Source organism: Euphorbia lathyris, chromosome 9 (genome assembly GCF_963576675.1).
Source record: "Euphorbia lathyris chromosome 9, ddEupLath1.1, whole genome shotgun sequence".
NCBI lineage: Eukaryota > Viridiplantae > Streptophyta > Magnoliopsida > Malpighiales > Euphorbiaceae > Euphorbia > Euphorbia lathyris.
Genome location: NC_088918.1, coordinates 76734616 through 76760400, shown reverse-complemented (window position 1 = coordinate 76760400; position 25785 = coordinate 76734616). Strand labels below are relative to the sequence as shown.

Here is a 25785-nt window from a genome sequence, read left to right as displayed (position 1 = left end):
ACATGGATGTGGGTAGCCTTACTAGCCGCTCCTCTAACATTCCAGACAAACAAATCCATTAGACGGAAGACCACTGACCCCAGGCCCAATTGTTGAAACACCTTTCCACATGATTTTGATTTGACAAAATTATTTAAGTAAAATTAAATATATTCTAAACACACTAAGTTTAAATGCTTTGATTTATTACACTAATGTGTTTGTTCAATGTTGAGTTAAATTGTTTATAAGACATAAAGACTAAAAGGCTTAAAGCCCAATACGGAAGTCAAAGCCCAAGTCAAACAGATCAAGACCACTCGGCCCGCGTATGCAAAACGCTGCCGTTGTGTACAAAACGCAGATCAGCGAGAGAAGGATCGAGAAGACATTCGTTGAACAACTTCGGAACGAAGCTGCTGAGTTGTATCGACAAAGAGTACAAGACAGCAGCTGAGCAAGAACAACTTCCAGACAAAGTATTTCTACTTTGGGTAAAGTTCAGAAGACACAGAAAGCTGTCTAGTTGACCTTACCATAAATGGAGAGACATTCTGCTTGACTGACTAAAAGCTGCTCAGCTCTGATCGAAGACAGAAGATACTTGAATCTGATTGGCCAAGAGCACTGAGCAGGACTGAGTGACAACGACAGGAAGCCGTTTCCCTCCAACGGTTATTTCGAAATTCGAAATGACTGATGCCTCAGACGTCTCTATAAATAGGGCCTTTCAGTTGCTTCATTCAATACAGAACTTTATCAAGCCATTACGCTGACCAAAATTCTACTTAAAGTTCTGTGAGAAAAAGTAAAACAAATACTTACACCAAATTCTATATCTTTCGTGTAAAAGTCTAGAGTGATTATTCAATCATCTAAGGTGTCTTAGCAATTGTTGTTTAGGACAAATCTTTATCATTTCTAGAGATTAGAAAGGAGAGGCTGAGTACTCGGTTATAGTACTCAGCGAGAGATTGGGAGTGAGTAGAGGTATAGAGGAAGGTACTCTTGTTATACTCAGCTTCTAAGTTGTAAAAGGTTTGATGCTCTACCGTTAAAGAGCTCAGTAGAGAATTCGAAAGCTCGGAACGTGTTCCGGGGACAGGACGTAGGCTTAGAGGCCGAACCTGGATAAATCTACTGAGTAACATCTTTCTAACCTTAAACTCCTTAATATATATATTGCTTGCTTAAACAAAACTGACCAAGCAAAGAGGTCACGCTGAGTTGTGTGTATTGAGTATCTGAGTTGAGGAATAGACTCAAGTGTTAGCTCCTGACTCAAAGAAAGAAGCTGACTTAGTCACCAGTTGACTAAGCTAGTGTCTTAATTTACTCAGCGCGCTGTGTAATCCTTTTTCAAAGAAAAAGAAGTCAGCCTTAACGTACTAAAATTTTAAATAGTTCCTATCCCCCCCCCCCTTGGAACTAACTTGTTACGTTATAAGGGACCAACAAGTGGTATCAGAGCTTAAAAGCTCACTGTGCAAGGTTTAACTACCTTGAGCTGATCCCCACTATGGCTGAAAATAGCACTCGGTTTCTCCCAGGAAATCTGACAACTCAGATTCTACCTGAGGGTCTGTCCATAACTCGGCCTCCCCTATTCTTCGGGTCTAACTATACCTTCTGGAAGAATAGGATGAAAAATTTCATTCAGGCTACAAATATGAGTGCCTGGCTATCTATAGTTCAAGGCCCATTTGTTCCTGTTGAAACTGTTGATGGCCAAACGGTTGTCAAGTCTGAGACCAAATGGACAAAGGATGATCTCAAGAAGCTACAAAAGCATGCTTCGGCTATAAACATGCTTCACTGTGCGCTAGATGCTGCAGAATACAACAAGATTTCAGGTTGTGAGTCAGCGCAGGAGATCTAGAAGAAGCTGGAGGTCACCTACGAAGGAACCAACAAGGTGAAGGAATCCAAGGTGAACCAGCATATGAGATTGTACGAGCTGTTCGAAATGAACGATGATGAAGGGATCTCAGACATGAATGCAAGATTCACAAACATCATCAACGAGCTCAAGAGACTTGGGAAGATCTTCACTGAGGAAGAACAAGTCAAGAAGATTCTTAGGAGTCTTCCTAAAAGATGGCAAGCAAAGAAGACCGCTGTTGAGGAAGCTCAAGACTTAACCACCTATAAGTATGATGAACTCATCAGCTCACTGCTGACCCATGAGATCCCGATAAAGAATTTTGAGGTGAAGGAAAAGTCTGAAGACAAGAAGCAAAAGTCATTTGTCATGAAAGCTGACTCCACTGATGGGAGCTCAACAGACGATGAAAAGATGGATATGTTTACCAGAAAGATGAAAAGGCTGTTCAAAAAGAATGACAAATATTCTAAGAAGCCTTATAAGAAGTTTGATAAGTACAAAGCTGACTCCAGCGACAGCAAGTACAAGAAGGACAGCTCAAAGCCCATAACTTGCTTTGAATGTCATCAAACTGGCCATATCAAGTCAAGCTGTCCCTCGTTAAGGAAAGAAAGAAAGAATGACAAGAAGGCAATGGTGGCAACCTGGAGTGATAGTGATGATTCATCATCATCTGAAGCTGATGCCACTGAGTCAGCGAAGATTTGTTTCATGGCTGATGAACTTGCTGAGCCATGTGTTTCTGAGCATGCTAACCCTTCCATTGCATCTGACGATGAGGAACATTCAACTGAGGTAATATCTCTACCCTTGCTCAGAAATGAAATGGTTAATGCCCTGAGTGACCTCTACACACTTGTCAAAAAGTGTAATAAAAAGGTTAGAGCACTCAGCAGGCGATGTGACGAGGTTGAGGAGGTCAAACTGAGTGACCTTCGATATCTTCTTCAGGACAACTCAGATTTGCATAGTAACATTGGAATTATGCAAAAGCTTGTCTCTGAGGTCCAATCAGATTCTAAGAAGCCGAGAAAGGACGTCACATCTATTCAGAACCAACTAAAGGTTCCGAACAAAAGAAATATTCCTCTGAATACTCAGTACCGAAGTACTGGTCAATAGAGATGGAATCCCCAGCGGAATGTCCAGTGTGACTTCTGTGGGAAGAAAGGACACACCACAAAGGTGTGCTGGCACGCTCAGCACTGGGGTGCTGACCAGTCAGTGAGAAATCCTAAACGGAAGGTCAGCTGTGACTTCTGTGGAAAGAATGGCCATATTGTCCAAGTATGCCGCCATAAAATAAAATATGATGCTTTACCTGTTGAACCTAACAAGCAAGGACCCAAAAAGAATTGGGTACCTAAAAGTAACTAGTTACATTGCAGGTAAGCCTGAGATGTGCTGAGAAGTCAAAGATGTGGTATATTGACAGCGCATGCTCGAGGCATATGACTGGTGATGAAACTCAGTTCATCATATTCGAGCGTAAACGAGGAGGAAGCGTAAGTTTTGGAGACAACAAAAAGGGTAAGATAGTAGGGTCAGGAACCGTTGGAGGTAATCCTACTATTGAGTCTGTCTCCCTAGTCAGCGGACTTAAATATAACTTACTCAGCGTAGCTCAGCTATGTGACAATGGGAGAAAAGTTATATTTGATGACACTGGATGTAAAATATTCGAGGGTAAAACTAATGAGTTAATTTTAACCGCCCCTCGCATTGATAATGTCTTCATGCTGAGCTTAGAGAAAAAGTTTTCAAAAACTGTATGCTTAGTATCAAAGGAAGAAAATTCCTGGCTATGGCACAGGAGACTTGGTCATGTAAGCATGGACCTCCTGGCCAAATTAGGAAGAAAGCAATTGGTTGAGGGACTGCCAGAACTTAAATTTGAAAAAGATCAACTATGCCACGCTTGCCAAGCTAGAAAACAAACCAAACAATCTTTTCATAGCAAAAACATTGTCTCAACTAAGCGTCCATTAGAGTTACTACACTTGGATCTCTTCGGTCCAGTCCAGCCGCTGAGTCTGGGTGGAAGAAGATTTTCCTTGGTCATTGTAGATGACTTTTCTCGGTACACTTGGATCATCTTGCTGAGTAGCAAGGATGAGACCTTTGAGACATTTTCAAATTTGGTTAGAAAACTTGAAAATGATAAAGACCTAAAATTGGCTCACATCCGAAGTGATAATGGCGGAGAATTCAAAAACCAACAGTTTGTTGAATTCTGTGAAGCCAGCGACATTGACCATAATTTTTCTGCTCCCAGAACGCCTCAACAAAATGGGGTTGTTGAAAGGAAGAACAGAACCTTGGTTGAAATAGCCAGGACAATGCTGAGTGAGCATAGGCTTCCAAAGTACTTTTGGGGAGAAGCTGTCAACACAACGTGCTATATTCTTAATAGGGCTCTTGTTAGACCTATACTAAAGAAAACCCCCTACGAACTTTGGAAAGGACGAAAGCCCAATATTGGATACTTTCGTGCCTTTGGCTGTAAATGTTTTATTTTGAATACCAAAGATAACTTAGCTAAGTTTGACTCAAAAGCTGATGAAGCTATCTTTTTAGGCTACTCAACAAACAGCAAAGCATACAGAGTTTTCAATAAACGAACTCAAGTTTTAGAAGAGTCAGTACATGTTGAGTTCGACGAAACTAACCCTTTAGGAAGATATCAGCCGCTGACCGAGGATGATCCACACTCAGCACCCGCTGATCAACATACAGCCACTGAGTCATTCCCTCAAGGGCTGACCAAAGGTAAAAGTGAACCTCAAATTGTTTTCACTGACCAGTCTACACCTGCAGAGATTGTTGAAACACAGACAGCACAAGACATCAATCTACCAAAGGAGATAAGGATACCAAGAGGACACTCAGAGAGTGCTATTCTTGATGCCGCTGAGAATACCCTGATGACAAGAAATCAACTCAGGAGATACCTCAGCAACGTAGTCTTCGTCTCAGTTCAGGAACCAAAGAACTTTGTTGATGCTGAGCACGATGAATTCTGGATGAGCGCAATGCAAGAGGAACTTGATCAATTCAGAAGAAACGATGTATGGGAGTTAGTGCCACATCCAAGGAGTCAGAAGACCATTGGAACAAGATAGGTCTTCCGCAACAAGCTGGATGAACAAGGAAATGTAGTCAGGAACAAAGCAAGACTTGTAGCTCAGGGCTACAGTCAGCAAGAAGGTATTGACTCCGGTGAGACCTTTGCCCCAGTGGCAAGGCTAGAGGCCATTAGAATTTTATGCGCTTATGCAAGTTATATGAACTTTAAACTGTTTCAAATGCATGTTAAGAGTGCATTCCTTAATGGAGTTATAAACGAGGAAGTCTATGTTAATCAGCCTCCTGGGTTTGAGGATCCCAAATTCCCAAACCACGTTTATAAACTCAAAAAGGCTCTGTACGGCCTCAAGCAAGCACCACGTGCTTGGTATGAGAGGCTGACCAGTTTCCTGCTGACTAGAAATTATGTCAGAGGTAAAGGTGATACAACCTTATTCATTAAGAGAAAGGGTAAAGACACCCTGCTGGCTCAAATATATGTTGATGATATTATTTTCGGTGCTACTAATGAGTCAATGTGCAAGGAATATAGCAAGCAAATGCAGACTGAGTTTGAAATGTCAATGATGGGAGAACTCAACTTTTTCCTTGGACTTCAAATTAAACAAGGGAAAAATGGCATCTTCATCAGTCAAGCTAAATATGCCAAGGAGATATTAAAGAAATATGATCTTGAAAATTGCAAGCCAATATCTACTCCTATGGGCATTGACACTGTCCTTTGTGCTGACGAGAATGGTAAGTCGGTAGACAGCAAATTGTATCGAGGTATGATAGGCTCTCTACTTTACTTAACAACAAGTAGACCGGACATTCAGTTCTCAGTATGCTACTGTGCTAGATATCAATCTAACCCTAAGGAATCTCATTACATAGCTGTAAAAAGAATCCTTAGATATTTGCAAAGCTCAGTGAACGTAGGTTTATGGTATCCCAACACTCATGATTTTACACTCGTTGGATACACTGACGCTGACTATGGACGAGACAAGCTTGAACGAAAAAGCACCTCTGGAGGATGCCACTTCCTAGGAAGCTGTCTTGTATCCTGGTTCAGCAGGAAGCAGGCGTCAGTAGCCTTTTCTACCACTGAAGCTGAGTACATTGCTGCTGGACACTGTGTTGCTCAAGTCTTATGGATTAAGCAACAACTTGAAGACTATGGTGTTCAAACAAAGACAATTGAGGTCAAATGTGACAACAAAAGTGCAATTGATCTATCAAAGAACCCAATTCAGCACAGCAGGATGAAGCATGTCAGCATCAGACATCACTTCATTAGAGACCATGTACTCAAAGGTGAGATCAAGCTGACCTATGTCCCAACGGATGAGCAGCTTGCAGATATCTTCACGAAGTCGCTGGCTCGTGAGCAGTTCAGTATACTGAGAGAAGCCATTGGTATGTTTAATCCTCTTCAGTAAATTCCAGCTCTTAATATATATTCATGCTGAGTGAATTACCATGCTGAATGACTTATGCTATTACTTGCTAAGTGAATAGATGTATGCTGAGTATTTAATGCTAAATGAATGAATATCACATACTGAGCAAATATGCACACTGAGTAGTTATCTCAAACTGAGCAACCAACTACTTAAACCATCCGTTTGTATAAAACTGACTACTCAGAATATAGAACGTTTAGAATTCTAAACGCTGAGTACAAGATCCGTTGCATTTAATGCTAAAGCACGCGAATAGCCACCTAGGATGACGTATGCGCCGAATGTGTCATAAATGCCAGGATCCTTGTCGGTTGACAATCCCAAGGCAAAACTAACACATGGATTCGATAAGATCCACCTCACACCGCTATAAATAATGGGCAAATCCCCATTTTTATCTCTTTACACTTACCGAATTCTCTGGCATAAATACTTTCTCTCTAAAAACTCTCAAAACTTCCAAACCCCTCTCTGAAACTATGACTAAGATTTTCGTGAACATCTCCGGTGCCGGTCACCCTAAGACCAGTTCCGATGAACCTTCCAGGCATTCTACTCCGCCTAAAACGACTAAGGCCACTACACCGAGCAAAGGCAAAGCTGGTCAGGCCACCTCCTCTAAAGGAAAGCCGACCAAAGTCAGATTATATACTAAGGTCTTCGAAAACGTTAGAGAGTGGAAGATTGACCACTCAAGGTGGTTCTCTGAGGCCTTCGTAGAAACCGAGCAACCATTCTGTGAATGGATATCGAAGAATGGCTGGACGGAGTTGTTCTCAATCAGAGATCCAACTTACCCTGACTTAGTAAGGGAATTCTACCATAATCTGCGGGTTGCTGACGATAACCAGGACCACCTAGTAACTGTGGTAAAAGAGAAAACAATTTTTTATCAACCCTACCTATCTTGCCAACTTGCTGAAACTGAAGAATGAAGGAACAAAATTGAGGAGGAAGGGTGATCATGAAGGAACTGGGTACTCTGCCACCTTCTGCAAGCCCGCTAGCCATTCTGGAGAAATCTCCAGTTCCTCAATGGGCCAGCACCAAAAGATGGCACACTACCTGCTGACCACTTATATCTTCCCGAAGATAAATTGCACAAGCTCAACAACAAACTTTGAGCAATGCTTCATATGGCATATGCTGACCTACAAGCCCATCAATATGACAGTTTTCTTAATTGCCAGCTTCCAAAGGAGCACTGGAACTCTAAGGCTGGGCTCACTCATTACCAGAATCCTCATAGACCATCAGATTGACCTATCCGAGGAAACTGAGGCCCAAGGCTCTGAGATCATAGCTGCTGCGCTGCGTGCCTTAAAGTTTAACCAACCGATTAAGAAAGCCAAAGGTGGTGATCAGCCTGCTGAGGAGACTGTCCCAAAGAAGGACATAAGAACAAAGGCTCCAGCTGCCCGCAAAAGGAAAGCTGTTGGGACACCTTCAAAAGATGCTGAGTCTCTGGCCAAGAAGCTGAAGTCAGTTGCTCAAAAAGGTCAGGAGAGACCTAAGTCAGCTGAGAAGAGAAGCAGGCAAGATGAGCCTGATACAGAAGAAAGAATGGATACTGATGAGCAACCTCTGAAGAAGAAGAAGTCTTCAGAGCTGACCCCTATTGATGCTATCCCCACTGACTTCATTGTTCCTGGTGATTCTCACTTCACACAATGTCAGGGAACTAAAGCTGAGCATCAAGAAGACGATGTGCAACTGGATGATCACTTCATCACACAGGTTGAAGAAGAGCTAGAAGAAGACGAAGGGAATGATCAGCAGGAGGAAGAAGAAAGTGGTCAGGATGACACTGAGGAGACATCCACTGAAGAGGAAACTGCTGACCCAACTAATACTGAGTTGGCTGCAGATGAAGAACAAGAACAAACTGACCAGCTCAATGTTGATCAAGAAGAGACTTCTCCTCCTCACTCAGTAGAGTCTATCCCAGCTGACACTACACCTCCTCGAAGAAGAAGACTAGTAAAGGCAAGTCAGACAACTGTCATTAACCTTCCTGTCCAGAAGCCGACCAAAGACCCTTCTACACTTAAGCTAAAAATTTTTAGCAAACAAACTTCTTCTTCTCTGCCAGTTTCTCTTGAAAAGCAAGCCTCTGTTTCTTCACTACAGGAACAAGCCGACTTGAATGCTTCTGCCAACCCTACAAGCCAAACCGACCAAGTTCTCGATAATGTTGCTGCTCCAAGCACTGTGCTGACTCAGGAAATTCCTGCCACTGTCAGCACTAAACCCATTCAGCTTACTTCTGCCTCAACAATCATTCCTGCCGATCAATCATCTCTACAACAGAACCAAGTGCAGATTGACAACCCCCTTCCAGTCACTGACCATGTCGTCCCTGAGAAAAATCCGACTCCTTCATCAACTGGTCACACTGAGGAAACTCGGCAACCTGATGAAGGATCACTCAGCTATCTGCATGCCACCGAGTCTGGTAGACAACTCATCAACTCGGTGCAGTCATTAATCAAAAATCTTCATCAAAATGCTGAACCTTCTGCTGGGTCTACCAACAATGAGCCAACTCAGATGTCCCAAGTCACTCAGCTTTTAAATGAAGTTAAAGGACTGAAGGATCTGCTAAGTGATATGATCTCAATTCAATCACAACAGCCCAAGCAGGACTCAATAACAAAGCTGGCTGAGCTCCAACTGACGACGGTTCAACATCTCAACACTCTTTAGGGACAATTCCAGACCTTGTCAGCTGCGAACACTCAATATGCAACTTCTGCTGAAGTTAAGATGCTCTTTGCCCAGCTTCAAACTGAGCAAAACAAGACCAACGATCAGCTGGCTTCCTACTCTCAATGCTCGGTGGAGCAAATTAGCGAAGTCGTTCGTTTGCTGAACTTGAATAAGCAAGAGATGGACACTGGCCAGATGAAGCAGAATGAGATACTGGTCACTACCCAAAAGACTTTCACCCATGTGCGTCATTACAATATCCAGCGTCAATATTATGACTCGGCCCTGCTGAAGACATTTCATCAAGTTTTTGCTGCCCTGTCAGATACAATTACTTGGGTGGGTAAGTCTCAAGCCTACATACTGAGCATGCTCAGCGCAGCTGAACTCGGTATACCTAAAGAGGTCTTGGATGAAGGCATTGTTGTCTTCGACGGCATCAATGAAACTGCCGACAAGCTTAAGGAGTTGTCCGCCGTACTGACCAACGCGGCCTTAACCGACTCCTTTAGAATTCCTCCTCCTCCCGATGTTGACAAAACGGGGGAGAAAGAACAAGCTAGAACTCAGCAGGAGGCTGCTAGAAGTAGTCAGTCTAAGCAAAAGAAGAAGAAATATAAATAGGCTAACTCAGTTTGTTTATTACTTTGTAGTTTCTATGTTTCTTTTTGCTTATCTTTTTGCTGTATATGTTGACTACTTTATTTCAATACAATACTTACATCTTTTATCCAAACTTGAGTTATTTTATATGATGCTGAGTATTATGTTATTATGTATCTTCAAATACATCAACTGTGTTTACTGTTTATAATACTTGTTGATTGTATGCTATGCTGATAAAATGTTTGACATTATCTTGTATGTTTATTAAACACTGTCTCATAAGACCCATTGAACAATAAAATACTCAGCGCTCTCTGAATGTTAAATCTTCCGCTTAACATTGAGTAAAATAGAATATGTTCCATGAGCTGACCTATATCTGAAAACTGACCTTAGACTTACTCGATTAAACCTTAAAATGTTTAGAGTAAAACTAAGTCAGTAGCTCACCCCTGACGGGGGAGTTTGCTAAGTAATATTAGGACAACTATCATGGGGGAGCTCAACACTGAGTTCTTCGCTGAATAGTTTTGCCAACATCAAAATGGGGGAGTTTGTTGAAACACCTTTCCACATGATTTTGATTTGACAAACTTATTTAAGTAAAATTAAATATATTCTAAACACACTAAGTTTAAATGCTTTGATTTATTACACTAATGTGTTTGTTCAATGTTGAGTTAAATTGTTTATAAGACATAAAGACTAAAAGGCTTAAAGCCCAATACGGAAGTCAAAGCCCAAGTCAAACAGATCAAGACCACTCGGCCCGCGTATGCAAAACGTTGCCGTTGTGTACAAAACGCAGCTCAGCGAGAGAAGGATCGAGAAGACATTCGTTGAACAACTTCGGAACGAAGCTGCTGAGTTGTATCGACAAAGAGTACAAGACAGCAGCTGAGCAAGAACAACTTCCAGACAAAGTATTTCTACTTTGGGTAAAGTTCAGAAGACACAGAAAGCTGTTTAGTTGACCTTACCATAAATGGAGAGACATTCTGCTTGACTGACTAAAAGCTGCCCAGCTCTGATCGAAGACAGAAGATACTTGAATCTGATTGGCCAAGAGCACTGAGCAGGACTGAGTGACAACGACATGAAGCCGTTTCCCTCCAACGGTTATTTCGAAATTCGAAATGACTGATGCCTCAGACGTCTCTATAAATAGGGCCTTTCAGTTGCTTCATTCAATACAGAACTTTATCAAGCCATTACGCTGACCAAAATTCTACTCAAAGTTCTGTGAGAAAAAGCAAAGCAAATACTTACACCAAATTCTATATCTTTCGTGTAAAAGTCTAGAGTGATTATTCAATCATCTAAGGTGTCTTAGCAATTGTTGTTTAGGACAAATCTTTATCATTTCTAGAGATTAGAAAGGAGAGGCTGAGTACTCGATAGTACTCAGCGAGAGATTAGGAGTGAGTAGAGGTATAGAGGAAGGTACTCTTGTTATACTCAGCTTCTAAGTTGTAAAAGGTTTGATGCTCTGCCGTTAAAAAGCTCAGTAGAGAATTCGAAAGCTCGGAACGTGTTCCGAGGACAGGACGTAGACTTAGAGGCCGAACCTGGATAAATCTGCTGAGTAACATCTTTCTAACCTTAAACTCCTTAATATATATATTGCTTGCTTAAACAAAACTGACCAAGAAAAGAGGTCACACTGAGTTGTGTGTATTGAGTATCTGAGTTCAGGAATAGACTCAAGTGCTATCTCCTGACTCAAAGAAAGAAGCTGACTTAGTCACCAGTTGACTAAGCTAGTGTCTTAATTTACTCAGCGCGCTGTGTAATCCTTTTTCAAAGAAAAAGAAGTCAGCCTTAACGTACTAAAATTTTAAATAGTTCCTATTCCCCCCCCCCCCCTTGGAACTAACTTGTTACGTTATAAGGGACCAACAAGTACCCTAAACCAGATATTTATTAGGGTCTCCAATGAGCCTCGAAGAGGTACATGCAGGTCCCCTTTTATCCAACAGCTCCAATGAGCTTTGTTTATTCTTATGATTACCCTTAGGTTTCTTCATATTTATTTTATTAACCCCCATAGTCCTCTCATTTCTAGGCTCAACACAGTTTATAGGGACACTAACCTCTTTGTTCTTCTCTTTAATTTGTAAGGCCTGGACCTGTGAACAAGCATGGACCTCTTCTTTGGATTCGAAGAGAGGGTTGTCTGCTTTTACATTTTTATATGTCGGCTCCACCGATTCTAAACCCGACATGCTTGATTCAAGATGCTCGTTAGAAAGTTCAGAGTCCTGGTCCTCCTCAATGGTTAGAGCCCCAAATCTAGAACCTGAGCTAATGACCGCAGCCACGCTGGCGCCTTCTATCTCCTTCAGATTTGGTCTCTCCTTATTTCCTGGATCATTTAGAACCCGAACAGGATCCTTAGAAATGTCAGGTGGACGATTCTGAACTACAGACGCACGTGTCCTTCTTCTCCCTGACCTCTTAGCTACCATCCAAGGGCCAAAATTCCTTGCATCCACAAGGATCTCCTCTTCTCTGGACCTACTAGCTTCAGCAATCTCTTCAGCCACCTTCTTCCTTATAGAACAACCTTCATAAGTGTGACCAAACATACCACACTCATAACAAATGTTATGGATCCCTTCATACTCAATGAGATAAATTGTATTTTGTAAACAGAATTTAGATAATAGGGGTTTAGCAAGGTCAATATCGATACAAACTCTTGCAAACTTACCTCTAACTGCCCCAATGGTAGTTTTATCCACATGGTGAACTTTGCCAACCAGCCCACCTATCTTATTAAGAAAAATCTCATTATAATATTCAACAGGGATGCCTAGGAATCTCACTCAAGTTAGAATTCTATTCACGAAACAATCGTGAGGATTGAAATTAGGGACCCATGGCCTTAGGGCCAGAACATGATTAGAAATAATATATGGGCCCCCATTAATCACAACATTATAGTACTCAGCCTGGGTAAACTTAATTACATAAAAGTAATTTTCTAAGTCAGTGATACTGACTTTCCCTTTTTTAGCCCACTGCGCCTGGATCCTCTGAGCAAAATAATTAAAACTAATTCTTTTCCCTAACACCGTCACTATTAAAGACAACTTCCAATTAGCCCGAAGGGCACGTTTATCAGCTGAAGACAATCTAATCACAGGAAACAAAGGATCCTCCTGGTCCCCATCGTCCCCATCCGAGTCAGATAGAAACTCCTCCAAATCTTCCTCAATCCGACCTTCGTTTAATAAAGGCTCCTCCTCGACAATTCCCATAACAGTATCCTTCCATGAAGCTTTCCCAAAACAAAGCTCTAAATTTCTGTTGTTGGAATTAGAAATTTATGGCCTGGAAACCTCAGGCCTACCATCCGGACCCCCTTCACAAGTGCCGGCAAACACTTTAGAAACAATAGGATTCAAGGGCTCCTTAACGACATCCTTCTTTTGAGATTCACCAAAAACCCCCGACCCGACAGCCGGATCGCTGCCGAAATTTTTTTTTTACCACCAACGCCTGCCCCCGCATCCACCAACTAGCCAATCGCCCCCCCTCCGGTCATTGCCTGGGCGAGAGACGTGCCTCCCCTGCCCCCTCCAACGCCTGCACCAGCGCCCCCCAAAATCCCTTGGATGGCCTTATCGCCACCAAAACTAAATGAAGGCGCGCCCTCCCTATCCTCAAGCGGAATAGTCCCCTGAATTCCAACAACCTCAACACTCACCCCTCCCTCTTTCCCCGATCTCTCCACCCTGCCCAAGAGCCATAACCCTACCCAACCCTTCCGCCTGACTTAGACGCTCCAGCCCCAGCCGCCCCAGCCTCTCACCCGACACCGCCCTAACCCTTTCCCTCTCCCTAGATCGGTCCCTCTCATTCATCGGTGCAGACACGCGTAGATCGGACGAAGCAGATCGGACGAAAACGCAAATCGCAAGCCAATCACCCAAAGAGAGAAAATCTCAGACGAAAACGCGTTCTTAATTCAATTCCTAAGATTAGATTTCCCGATTCATCATCAATTGAAAAACTCCCCCAAAAATAAAATTGAAAAAATAAAAAAGGTGAATCAGAAAGAACGCAGTGAGGACATTATTATTCGATCATTTGAAGAAAGATCATCACAGTCCTTTCTTTTCATCATTCTCACCTCTATCAAACATTCAAACGAAAAAAAATGAATAAAAAAACTCAGATCTGTTCTGAGGTGAAAGGGAGGAGAGGGGAAGAAGAGAGAGAGCGGCTTCATAATTGTTGAGAGTTTATTTATGTAATTTGTTTTTCAATGTTATCTAATCATATTAAATGCAAACAATTATTGTAACTGTAGTTATTAAGAAAGTTGTAAAACTATGAAGAAAAAAAATTATTTATAAAAAACTTTAAGAATACCCTAATTTTGTTCTATATATAACAAATACAATTTATTTTACTTTTTCTTTGAAACAAATAAGACACTTTTCAAAATATTGTTTTACAAATTATTAGATTAATTGAAAATGATTTTTCTAAAAAAAAATGATTTCTTAAATAAAAGTGATTCGCTTAAAATTATATTTTTTCACAAAGTAAAAAAAAATATTTTACAATTTGCATTTTCCGGTTTGGAACAAAAAAAAATATTGTTTGTAATGTGCATACTTATTTCCTTATCTCCATTGGTGAATTGTATTGTTGGAATTTGATTGTGTGCATATAATGTTTCTCTATACGAACCACCATACTTCACCCACTTCAACCTACAGTATAATAATTAAAACAAAAAAAATAAAATAAGATTTAATAAAAAGAAATGAAAATTATTTTCCATATATTTATTATAATATTAAGAATAAATCATTCATTAGTAGCTTACTTTTTATCTAATACACTGGCCCTGTTTGGGAATTAGCTGTTAGTTGTTAGCTGATTACATTAGCTGATTTGACTAGCTGTTTGTGTAGACGTGTTTGGTAAAAATTAGCTGATTGATAATAGCGGTTTGTGCAAAAAGACGAATAAGGGCATTTCTTTTTTTAATACATAAAAATATACATAAAATAATTAGGGTTAAAGAAGTCCATTCATTTTAATATTGCAAAACGCTAATTGAAAAAGCTCCTAAAATGAGCTTTTTCTAAATTAGCGTTTTCATCCCAAACCTCTCTCCACCAAACACTCCAATCAGCGGTTTCAGTGGTCAAATCGCTAAAGTTGGTCAAAACCGCTCTTTTTATCCCAAAACGCTCTTTACCAAACAGGGCCACTGTTTAGTTCCCATATTTTGAGAAAACACTATAAGATCCCACATCTTTTGTCAATAATCACTTTTTGGTCCTTCTGTATATATATTTTAGATTGTTGCCCGAACATATTTTACCTTATAGGACAACTATAATAATATATAAAATGAACAAGTTACTTTATTATTTTCTATCTGTCTATTTATACCAAATATAATGTTTAAAATGCTAAAAAAATGTAAAGAATAACCAAAAGGTTAATATTGAGAAAATTAAAGGATTTTATAATATATTTTTCAAAATAGAAAATTAAACAGTGTGTTACGTAAAAAAAGTAAGAACTAATAAACTATTGACTAACATTAATTACTTTTTTACTATTTAATAAAATAATTTTATTTCATTATGAAAAAAATATTAAAGGAATTTAAATCAATTTTTGAACAAACATTAATACCTTCAAAAATATTTATTATATACAATCATATTTTATGGGAATTAGAAATCTAGTATAGTATTGCAAACAAATTAAATTTATAACTAATAACTTTCCATTGATTGCATTGCATACAAATTACAAATCAGGTTTAGTAAGAATATGTTTACATATTCTTCCATATAACCAGCCTCCTAAAAAATCTAATTCCCATAAAACATGATAGTCTTAACTACGAAAATAACTAAATAAAAACTTCAACACCATGCCTTCATTGTGATCTTCATACATGACATGTACTTCAAAATAATCTTCAACAAATTTTCCACAGAACCTCTTCTGCACAAAAATAAAGAAACTATTAATAATAGCATATTTTTTTTTTCAAATCATGAATATATTCAAAATTTAAATTACCTTCAGTGTGAACATTATATCAATTCTTTGTTTGATAGTTCTTGTACGAAACCTTAAAATTGCGAGCCATATGATCTAACCTTGCAATGTTCTTTTTAAGTTCATTTATCCTTTTTTCATATTTCGGTATCTTTTGCTTGTATTCTGAATAGGGCTGTAAGCGAGCAGAGCCGCTCATGAGCAGCTCGGCATTCGGCTTGATAAAAGCTCAGCTCAGCACGACTCGATTTGTAAACGAGCCGTTCGTGAGTACGATTTTCAAACTCGGTTTGTAAACGAGCAGAGCTTGAGAAAATCCAAGCTCGACTCGAAAGGTCGCGAGTAAACTCGATTAGAGATTCGTGAACAAGTTCATGAACAAGCTCGTGAAGAAGCTCGATAAAAGCTCGTAAATAATACAAATTATATTTACGTAAAATATGATTTATATACAATAAAAATGATAATTTAAATTTAATAAAAATGATAATGTTAGGCCCAAAACAATTAAATAAAAAGAGTAGCCCATCATCCCATAAAAAATGATAATTTAAGGCCCATGCCCATCATCCCATAAAAAATGATAATCACATAACAGGGAGTCCCTTTTATTTCATTAAGACTTCTTTACTAACTATCTAGGATTTTTTCACCATTTTTCCCGCCGCCCCCAACCTTTATCTCCGCCAGTCAAAGCTTCCATTATGAATTCTGCAGCCATGAACGACCTCTGTAGCCATTACGAATCAGTTTCATTCATCACATAACATAGGGTTTAATCCCGCCTCCCTCTCCACGCCATAGCCGCCTCCGCCTCCCTCTTATTTCATCATCTCCTCCACGCCTTCGCCGTCACTGCCTCCCTCTAATTTCATCATTTCCTCAGTCCATCCTCCATTTTCGGTGAGTAATTTATGGTAACAAGTTTGCTTTTGTTTTGTGGTTTGCTTTTGATTTCTGCTTTTGTTTTGTGGTTTGCTTGATTTTCATTTTGTGGTTTGCTTGATTTTTGTCTGGGTAAATAGTTAATGCTCAAATTCTGATATTGTTGTTGTTTATCATATGTTCATCATCTGTTCATGTTCATGTTTGCAAAACTCCTTCTTTTTTATAGTTATAAAGTTGTTTATCATCTGTTCATGTTCATATTGTTGTTGTTTATCATTTGTTTATCATCTGTTCATCATCTATTGTTTATCATCTGTTCATCATTTGTTCATGCTCAAATTTTGAAAAATATTGTTGTTCATGCTCAAATAAGTTCACTAATTGTCCTTGAATCAGAGTGTATATACAGTAAGGTATGAATCAGAGAAAATATTTGATACTTACAGTGAGGTGTACTTAATCAGAGTGTATGTACAGTGAGGTGTACTTACAGTGACATTTGATACTTATTGTTGTTGTATATAAAATTAAATATTTGATACTTACAGTGAGGTGTACTTACAGTGACATGTAGATCATATGTAACTATGTAACTATCAACTGTTGAACTAAATAATAGATATGCACGATTGGATAAAAACAGAATACTTGATTTCTGCCGTTTTTTTAAAGGGAAATTTGTACCTATTTGGTTAATTAATTTGTGGTTGTTTCCTTTCTTTGTAGGGGATTATATGGCTAATTCGGAGCAACTTTCTTCCACTCCTTTAGAAGAAAGCATTGATGAAGAAAATCCGGATTTAGAAACCCCGATTGGATCCCCAACTGAGATTGAGCAAGAATTAAATCCTTTTGATAAAAAGAAAAGGAAAAAAACCTCGGCCGTCTGGGAGGAGTTTAAAGAAGTCAAGTCTCCTGATAGGACTATACGATATGAGTGTATTCATTGCAAAACACAGCTGGCCAAAATGATGTCCGGTGCCACTACTCATTTCATTCGGCATTTAAAGAGTTGTACATTGAGATAAATCAAATTGAAAGGGCAGAAGCAATTATGTGTGACAACCACTGCTGGCATATTAGAGAGTGTTAATACGGTGGAGAATTTTATCTGTGATTTCACTAAGGTTAGAGAAGCGTTCTCTCACATGATTGTTGGGCATGAGATTCCTTTTAATTTTGCTGAATACGAGTTGTTTCAGTACTTAATGAAAACAAATACTCCTAATTGGGAAAAAAATAGTTGAAATACTTTGAGAGATGATTGTTTTAGTACTTATGAGTTACACAAAAAGAAAATTAGGGATCTTTTGAGTAGTGCCAATAGAGTTAGTATAACTACAGATTTATGGACATCTGGTCAGAATATTGGATATATGGTTGTCACTTGTCATTTTGTGGATTCTACTTTGCGATTGCAGAAACGTATTTTGAATTTTATTGATGTTCCTTCCCCACATACGGGTATTGTGCTTTCTGACGTTCTGTATAAATGTTTGGTTGCTTGGGGCATTGAAAAAAAGATATGGACAATTACAGTGGATAATGCTAACAATAATGATGCTTGTGTGAATTATTTGAAAGATACTTTGAAATATGTTGCTAGTCTTCCTCTTGATGGAAAGTTTTTTCATGTGAGGTGTTGTGCACATATATTGAATATTCTTGTGCAATATGGTATGTCGTAAATTGGAGAAACAATTAGGAATGTGCGTGAAAGTGTGAAACATATTAGTAGTTCTGTTTCTCGTCTTCAACTTTTTGGTGAGATTGTTAGTCAATTGAAAATGCCTAAAAGGAAGCTTATTATTGATGTTAGTACAAGGTGGAATGCTACATATGCCATGTTAGTTGTTGCATTAGGCTATAAGGATGTGTTTTCTCGTTATGCTCAAAGAGATGTAGCTTATCATACTTTGCCTTCTAAAAATGATTGGGAAAAAGGTAGATATGTGTGTGATTTTCTTGAGGAGTTTGAAGTGGTAACTAATGTAATCTCAGGGACTGATTACCCCGCTTCTAATTTATTTCTTCCTGAACTATACCATATAAAAAAAGGTATTGGATGATGCTACTTTGAGGATGAAAAGTAAGTTTGATAAGTATTTGGGTAATTGTAATTTGTTAAACTCACTTGCAGCCATTATGGACCCTAGAAACAAAATTAGATTCATTGAATTTGCTTTTGGTAGGTATACTCTAGTGTTGATGCAATGAAGCACGTGAATGAGGTTAGTGAGAACTTGCATAGTCTTTTTGAAGAATACATTTCATCTTATAAAGCAAAAATTATGGAGAACCAATCCCAAAATGAAAGTCAATCACATTCTTCCAATTTAAGACTTCGGAAATGTAGATCTAGAGGTAGGGCAAAATTTGATAGTCATATGAGAGATGTTGAAACTCTTCCAATTGAAAAGTCTGAGTTAGATGTCTATTTAGAGGAAAGAAAACATGTTCACAATGATGAGATAGACCCTCCATTTGATGCTTTGAGTTGGTGGAGAGATCAAAGTTTGAAGTTTCCTATTTTGTCAATAATGGCTTGTGATATTTTATCAATTCCAATCACAACTGTAGCATCTGAATCGGCTTTTAGTGCCAGTGGTAGAGTTATTTCAAGTCATCGTGCATCTTTGGGCGCCAACACAGTGGAAATGTTGATGTGTAGTAGTGATTGGGTTAGAGCCTCACATGGTTTGAAGAAAAATAAGGTATGTTTTTATTAAATTTTTGAGTTTGTGTTTTTTTTTGTATAAGTTATAATATTGATTTTCTTTTTTTTTTGTAATATGTAGAATTTGGAGGACGACCAAGAAGTTCACATGATTGAATATGAAATTTGATCTTGCAAGTTGCAATGGACGGGATCTAGAAGAAACATGGGATGGAAAGAGAGAAGATTCATGAAGTCTAAAGACTTTTTCATCTATTTATTGTTTTAAAACATAGTTTGCTAATTTATTCACTTTTAAGTATTTATTTTCTATTGAATTTGTACTGAATTTGATATTATTTTGTACTGAATTTTCTATTTATTGTACTGAATTTGATATTATTTTGTTCGTGAACACCATAAACGTGCTCGTTCGTGAGCAAAACAAACGAGCTGCTCGTTCGTGAACACCATAAACGTGCTCGCGAGCAGCTCGTTCGTGACCAAGCTTATGAGCTTGATAAACGAGCTCGGCTCGTGAGCTTGCGAGTTGCTAAACGAGTCAAGCTCGAACATAAATTTGAGCTCGAACCGAGCTCGAAGCTCGATAAGAAACTGCCGAGCCGAGCTCGAGCAGACCAAAGCTCGGCTCGGCTCATTTACAGCCCTAATTCTGAAACTTGCTTCTCTAATATAAATTTTTCTTTTTCAAGTTCATTACATTTTTCTCTATATGTTGATCCTTTTTTTGGCACAGTAGGTAATTTAGATTTTGAAGTATTCAGGCATGATGTCTAGCCAGTTTGTACAACATTTGACTGATACATACAATCCATTTCCAAAGCTTCTATTCGTAATGGTACGAAAGGATCAATCGCTAAATTTTGTTTATTAGGTATCATATGCAGTTCATATTTAGAGTAGCTGAAAGAGGCACCCTTAAAAGCATGTACATCATTTGATGTCTGCAAATGATCCATTTCCAAACCTTGTATTTCTAAAGGTTGAAAAGGATCAACAAATAGTATTTTGGATTCAATATAATTTTATGAAAAAAATCACTTTCTTCACCTATATTTAGAAAAGAGTCAACATCAAAAAGGCTTTCAAACATAATTTTTTTATAGTCTTGATTCAAAATAAAGCTTTAAAAGTGTTTCATTTTTCATATCACAAAGTTCCTTGAAATTAACATCAACCATATCGAACATATGCACTTTCTTTAAATAATGGATTAAAGAAAGCGCAGCTAAATTTTTAGCAGTGAATGGATATGGATGGCTAGTGCTAGTAAATATGCGTACTTCAAATCGATCAAACTCATCCAAGCATGGCACATAGACAGTATATGTGAAAGTTTTATTTTTAATTTCTTCACTTTCCACGTAATATGGGGGTGGTAAGTTTAATCGAATAAGAATGTCTGGTAAGAATGTTGCAAAGGGAATTATTGTAGTGAACATCTGAAAAAAAAAAGAAAAATAATTTCACATTAAAAGTTGTAAATGAAAGGTATATTTATAAGTTGTTGGTGAAATATAAAGTAAATTACACCAATGGTACCTGAATTTTACCATAGTTCACACTTTGGTACCTAGATTACATTTTGTCCCAAAAATATACCTGAAGTAATGATGACCGGATAATTTAGTATATTTTACCGATAAATAGCCGGTCCATGCGAGTTTGATGAGTAAATTACAATGATGGTACCTGAACTTTATCCTTATTCACACGTTGGTACCTAGATTTCATTTTGTCGAAAAAATACACGTCAAGTAAAGATGACTCAACATTTTAGTACATTTGACTGATAAGTGATCATTCAACGCGAGTTTGACCATTTTAAATTAAAAATCGGGACCCATTACACACTCAATTAACATAAAGTATTGTAATTTTATTTTAATCGAGTGTACGATGAGTCTCAATATTTAGTTCAAAATGGTCAATCTCACGTTAACCGGTCACTAACCGATCAAATAAACTAAAATTTTCAGTCACCTTTGTTGGTCCCTTGTTTAGTTGCAAGTATAGTTCCAATGGGGGGGTTAGGAACTATTTAAACTTTTTTTCGCAATTTAGACAGACTTCTTTTTCTAAAGAAAAAGGTTTGAACAGCGGCGCTGAGTAAACAGCAAGATACTGGCTTAGTCAACAGGTGACTAGGTCAGTTCCTCAGCTTGAGTCAGGAGATAGCACTTGGAGTCTATTCCTGAACTCAGACGTTCAACGCGCACAACTCAACTTGACCTCTTTACTTGGTCAGTTTTGATTATTTAAAGCAAGCAATATAAATTAGGAGTTAAGGTTTAGAAATACTTCACTCAGCAGATTTATCCAGGTTCGGCTTCTTCTAAGCCTACGTCCTGTCCCCGGAACACTTCCGAGATTTCGAATCCTCTACTGAGCTCTTTAAAGGTAGAGCCTCAAACCTTTTACAATATCAGCAATTGAGTATGACAAGAGTACCTTCCTCTATACTTCAACTCAATCCTAATCTCTCTCGCTGAGTACTTAAAACCGAGTACTCAGCCTCTCCTTTCTATTTCTAGAAATGATAAGTGTTTTTGTCCTAATACAAAGATGTGCTAAGACACTTTAGACGATTTACAATCACTCTAGACTTTTACACAAATATGAAAATGTAGTGTAAGAAATTTGCTTTGCTTCTTGCTTGCAGAACTTGTAGAGATTTGGTCAGCGTAATGGCTTGATCAAGTTCTGTGTATTGTGAAGCTTGTGATGGCACTATTTATAGAGACGTCTGGTCATTCGGTCATTTCGAATTTCGAAATAACCGTTGGAGGGAAACGGCTATATGTCGTTGTCATCCTGACTTGCACAGAGCTCTCGGCCAATCATAATCGTGTATCTTCTGTCCTCGGTCAGCACAGCAGATGGTCTCTCCTTTTATGGTAAAGTCAACTAGACAGCATACTGTGTCGTCTGAACTTTGCCAAAAGAGGAAACACTTTGTCTGGAAGTTTTCCTTTGCCAGCTGCTGTCTTGTACGCTTTGTCGAGACTACTCAACAGCTTCATCTTGAAGTTGTTCCCGAAGGTCTTCTAGATCCTTCCGATTGCTGAGTTGCGTTTTGAACAAAAACGGCAGCGTCTTGACATACGCGGGCCGAGTGTACTGAGTTGTTTGACTTGGGCCTTGGTTTCCATATTGGGCTTGGGCCTTTCAATCCTTATGACTTATAACATTTATACTCAACATTGAACAAACACATTAGTAGAATAAATCAAAGCATTTAAACTTAGTGTGTTTAGGATATGTGTTATAATTTATATTTAAACAATTTTGTCAAATCAAAATTATGTGGAAAGGTATTTCAACAAACTCCCCCATTTTGATGTTGGCAAAACTATTCAGCAAGGCATTCAGTATGAGCTCCCCCATGATAGTTGACCTTATATCATTCAGCAAACTCCCCCGTAAGGGTTGCACTACTGACTTAGTTTTAATTGCATCATTTAAGAATTTAAATGAGTGAGTCTAAGGTCAGTTTTTAGGTGTAGGTTAGCTATATTACATATTCTATTTACTCAGTGTTAAGCGGAAGTTTTAGATATACAGAGCGCGCTGAGCAAATTATTGTTCAATGAGTTCTTTATCAGAATGTTTCATAAGATCATAGTATGATGTCAAACATGTTATCAGCATATCATTTAGTCAATAAATATTATAAGTGTTAAGTATGGCTGATGAAGATACAAAGTAACTCAGTACTATAAAAGCATATATCATAACTTAGTATTGAAATCAGGAAATAAAGTATGATATATATATATTGAGAGAAGTCAGCAAGTACATAGACAAAAGAAGTAAACTAGACAAAATGGGTTACACAGATGTGGCTTAAGCATGCTAGTCTATCTATTTCTTTTTCTTGCCCTGTGACTGACTTCGCTCGTACTGACGTCGCGCATGCTGAGCTCTGGCAGCTTGCGCTTTCTCCCCCATTTTGTCAACTTCAGGGAGCTTGAACGCATCAGTTAAGACAGCACGAGAAAGTTCTTGTGAAAGCTCTTTTAGTTTGTCAGCACTTTCGTTCACGCCATCAAAAATGGCAACCCCATCAGCTGAGACTTCTACTGGTATATGAAGATCAGCAGCACTGAGCATATTTACACTGAAGGCTTGAGCTTTGGCTTGCCAGATGAGAGCTTCAGAGAGGCCAGTGAAGACTTGGTGGAATGTCTTCAGAAGTGCTGAGTCATAGTGATGTCGTTGAATATTATTATGACGGATATGGTTGAAGGATTGTTGTGCGAGGGATAATAATTCATTCTGCTTCAACGCGTCAGTATCCATTTCTTTCTTGTTCAGGTTAAGTAGCCTGACAGCCTCACTGATTTGCTCAACTGAGCACTGACTATAGGACACCATTTGCTCATTTGTCTTGAGTTGCTCAGTATGCAGCTGAGCAAAAAGCATCTTCAGTTCTGAGAAAGTGGCGTAGTCAGTGTTCACAGCAGATAACCTCTGGACTTGCTGATGTAGCGAGTTCAGATGTTGAATTGTGGACAGTTGAATCTCTGCCAACTTGGCAAGTGAGTCTTGCTTTGCTTGCTAGGCTTGAAATGATAAGACGACATTCAGCAGGTCCTTGAGTCCCTTAACTTCGTTGAGAAGTAGAGTGACTTGGGAGAGCTGAGTTGTCTCTAGGAATGAGGATCCAGCAGCAGGTGAAGCAGACTGTTGAAGATCTTGGATGAGAGCTTGCACTGAGTCGATGAGCTTCTTGCCGGACTCAGTGGCATCCCTATGTACATCCGTATGACCAGAAGAGAAGGGTGTGAGAGGAGTACCCTGGTCAGTGACAGGATGAGTTTGCTCAATCTGCACTTGAGATGGAGGAATTGTTGTGTGATCGGCAGAGAGATTGGTTGTAGAGGTGTTAACTCGAACACTGTCTGTGCTGACGATAGAAGGATGGGGAGTCAGCACCATGCTTGAGGAGACAGCATGAGCAGTGATCGGTTCAACCTGACTAGTTGAAGTAGTGGAAGTATGATGCTCGGCATGTTCCTGTTGAGAAGAAACAGAGGCTTGTTTTTCCAACGGCGTTGTAGTAGAGGAAGTTGAGGGCCGTTTGAAAAATTTTAATTGGACGGTAGAAGGACCCTTTGTTGTCTTGGAGAGGACAAGTTCAGGAATAGATGGTGATTGCAAAGGGGGTTCACTGACCATTTTCTCACTGGCCTTAACCAGCTTTCGCCTTCTACGTGGTGGAGAGGTATGATGAGCAGGTTCTTCTGAGTGAGTAGGTTCTTTTTTCTCAATATGGGTCTGGTCAGCTTGATCCACTTGCTCAATTCCAGCAGCTAACTCAGTGTCAGTCTGCACAGCTCCACCAGCTAACCCAGTGTTAGCGTCCTCAGCTTCAATTTCGCTGTCATACTCTTCAGACTCCTCAGCGTCATCCTGACCGCTGGTTTCATCGTCTTCTTCTTCTTCTTCAGTATTATCTCCATCAAGTTCTTCCTCAAATTGGGAGATGAAGTGGTCATCTAACTGGACCTCAGGTTCCTCAGCATCAGTACCTTGGCATTGAGTGAAATGAGAATCACCTGGTACAATAAAATCTGTCGGCATGACGTCAAGAGGTGCCAGTGTTGAAGACTTCTGCTTCTTCTGAGATAGCTCAGCAGCTTCCTCAGTGTCAGGCTCATCTTGCCTGCTTCTCTTCTCAGCTGACTTTCCAGCTGACCTCTGCCTCTTTGCTGGAGACACAGCATTAGGTGCCTCAGCAGATTTTCTCTTGCGAGAAACTGGGGTCTTAGTTCTTCGCCCTTTCTTAGGCTCAGCAATAGTCTCCTCAGTCTGATCAGCTTGGCCAGTAGCAGCAGCAGCAGCTTTTCCTTTCTTCAAGGGCTGTCTAAATTTAAGTGCCCTCAGCGAGGCAGCTGTGATTTCGGTTCCTCTGAAAGATTCCTCACCTTCGAGGTCAATCTTGTGGTCGATGAGGATCCTGGTGATGATTGATCCCAACCTCATTGTACCCGTGCTGCGTAGGAACCCAGCAACTAAGAAAACTGGCATGTTGATGGGGGTGTACGTCAGCATGTGCCATATGAAGCACTGTTCAAAGTTGGTTGCTGATGTAGTGCAGTTGATCTTTGGGTAAATGAAATAGCTCAGCAGGTAGTGAGCCATCTTCTGATGCTGTCCCATCGAAGATGCTGAGATCTCTCCTGAGTGACCCTCAGGTTTGCAGAAGGTATGGACGTAGTCGGTCTTGTCCTGATCTCCTGACTTTCTCAGCCTTAATCCCTCAGTTTTGAGTTGGAGGAGATTTCCTATGTATAGAGGGTTGATGAAGATGGTTTTCCCTTTTACTTCAGTGCTCAAGTAGTCGGCGGAGTCACTGGCAACCTTGAGGTTATGGTAAAATTCCCTCACTAGGTCAGGATATGTCTCATCCCTGACCGAGAACAGCCCAGTCCATTCATTCTTGGAAATCCACTCAGCAA

At 39.4% G+C, this 25785-nt stretch overlaps 1 non-coding gene across 1 annotated transcript; it reads right to left on the bottom strand.

Moving 5' to 3' along the window:
* Nucleotides 1-13764: 13764 nt before the first annotated feature.
* Nucleotides 13765-13854, bottom strand: LOC136207800 (small nucleolar RNA R32/R81/Z41). Its single transcript, XR_010676926.1, has one exon. It is a non-coding gene; the product is annotated as a small nucleolar RNA R32/R81/Z41 (small nucleolar RNA).
* Between the last annotated feature and the right edge of the window lie 11931 nt (nt 13855-25785).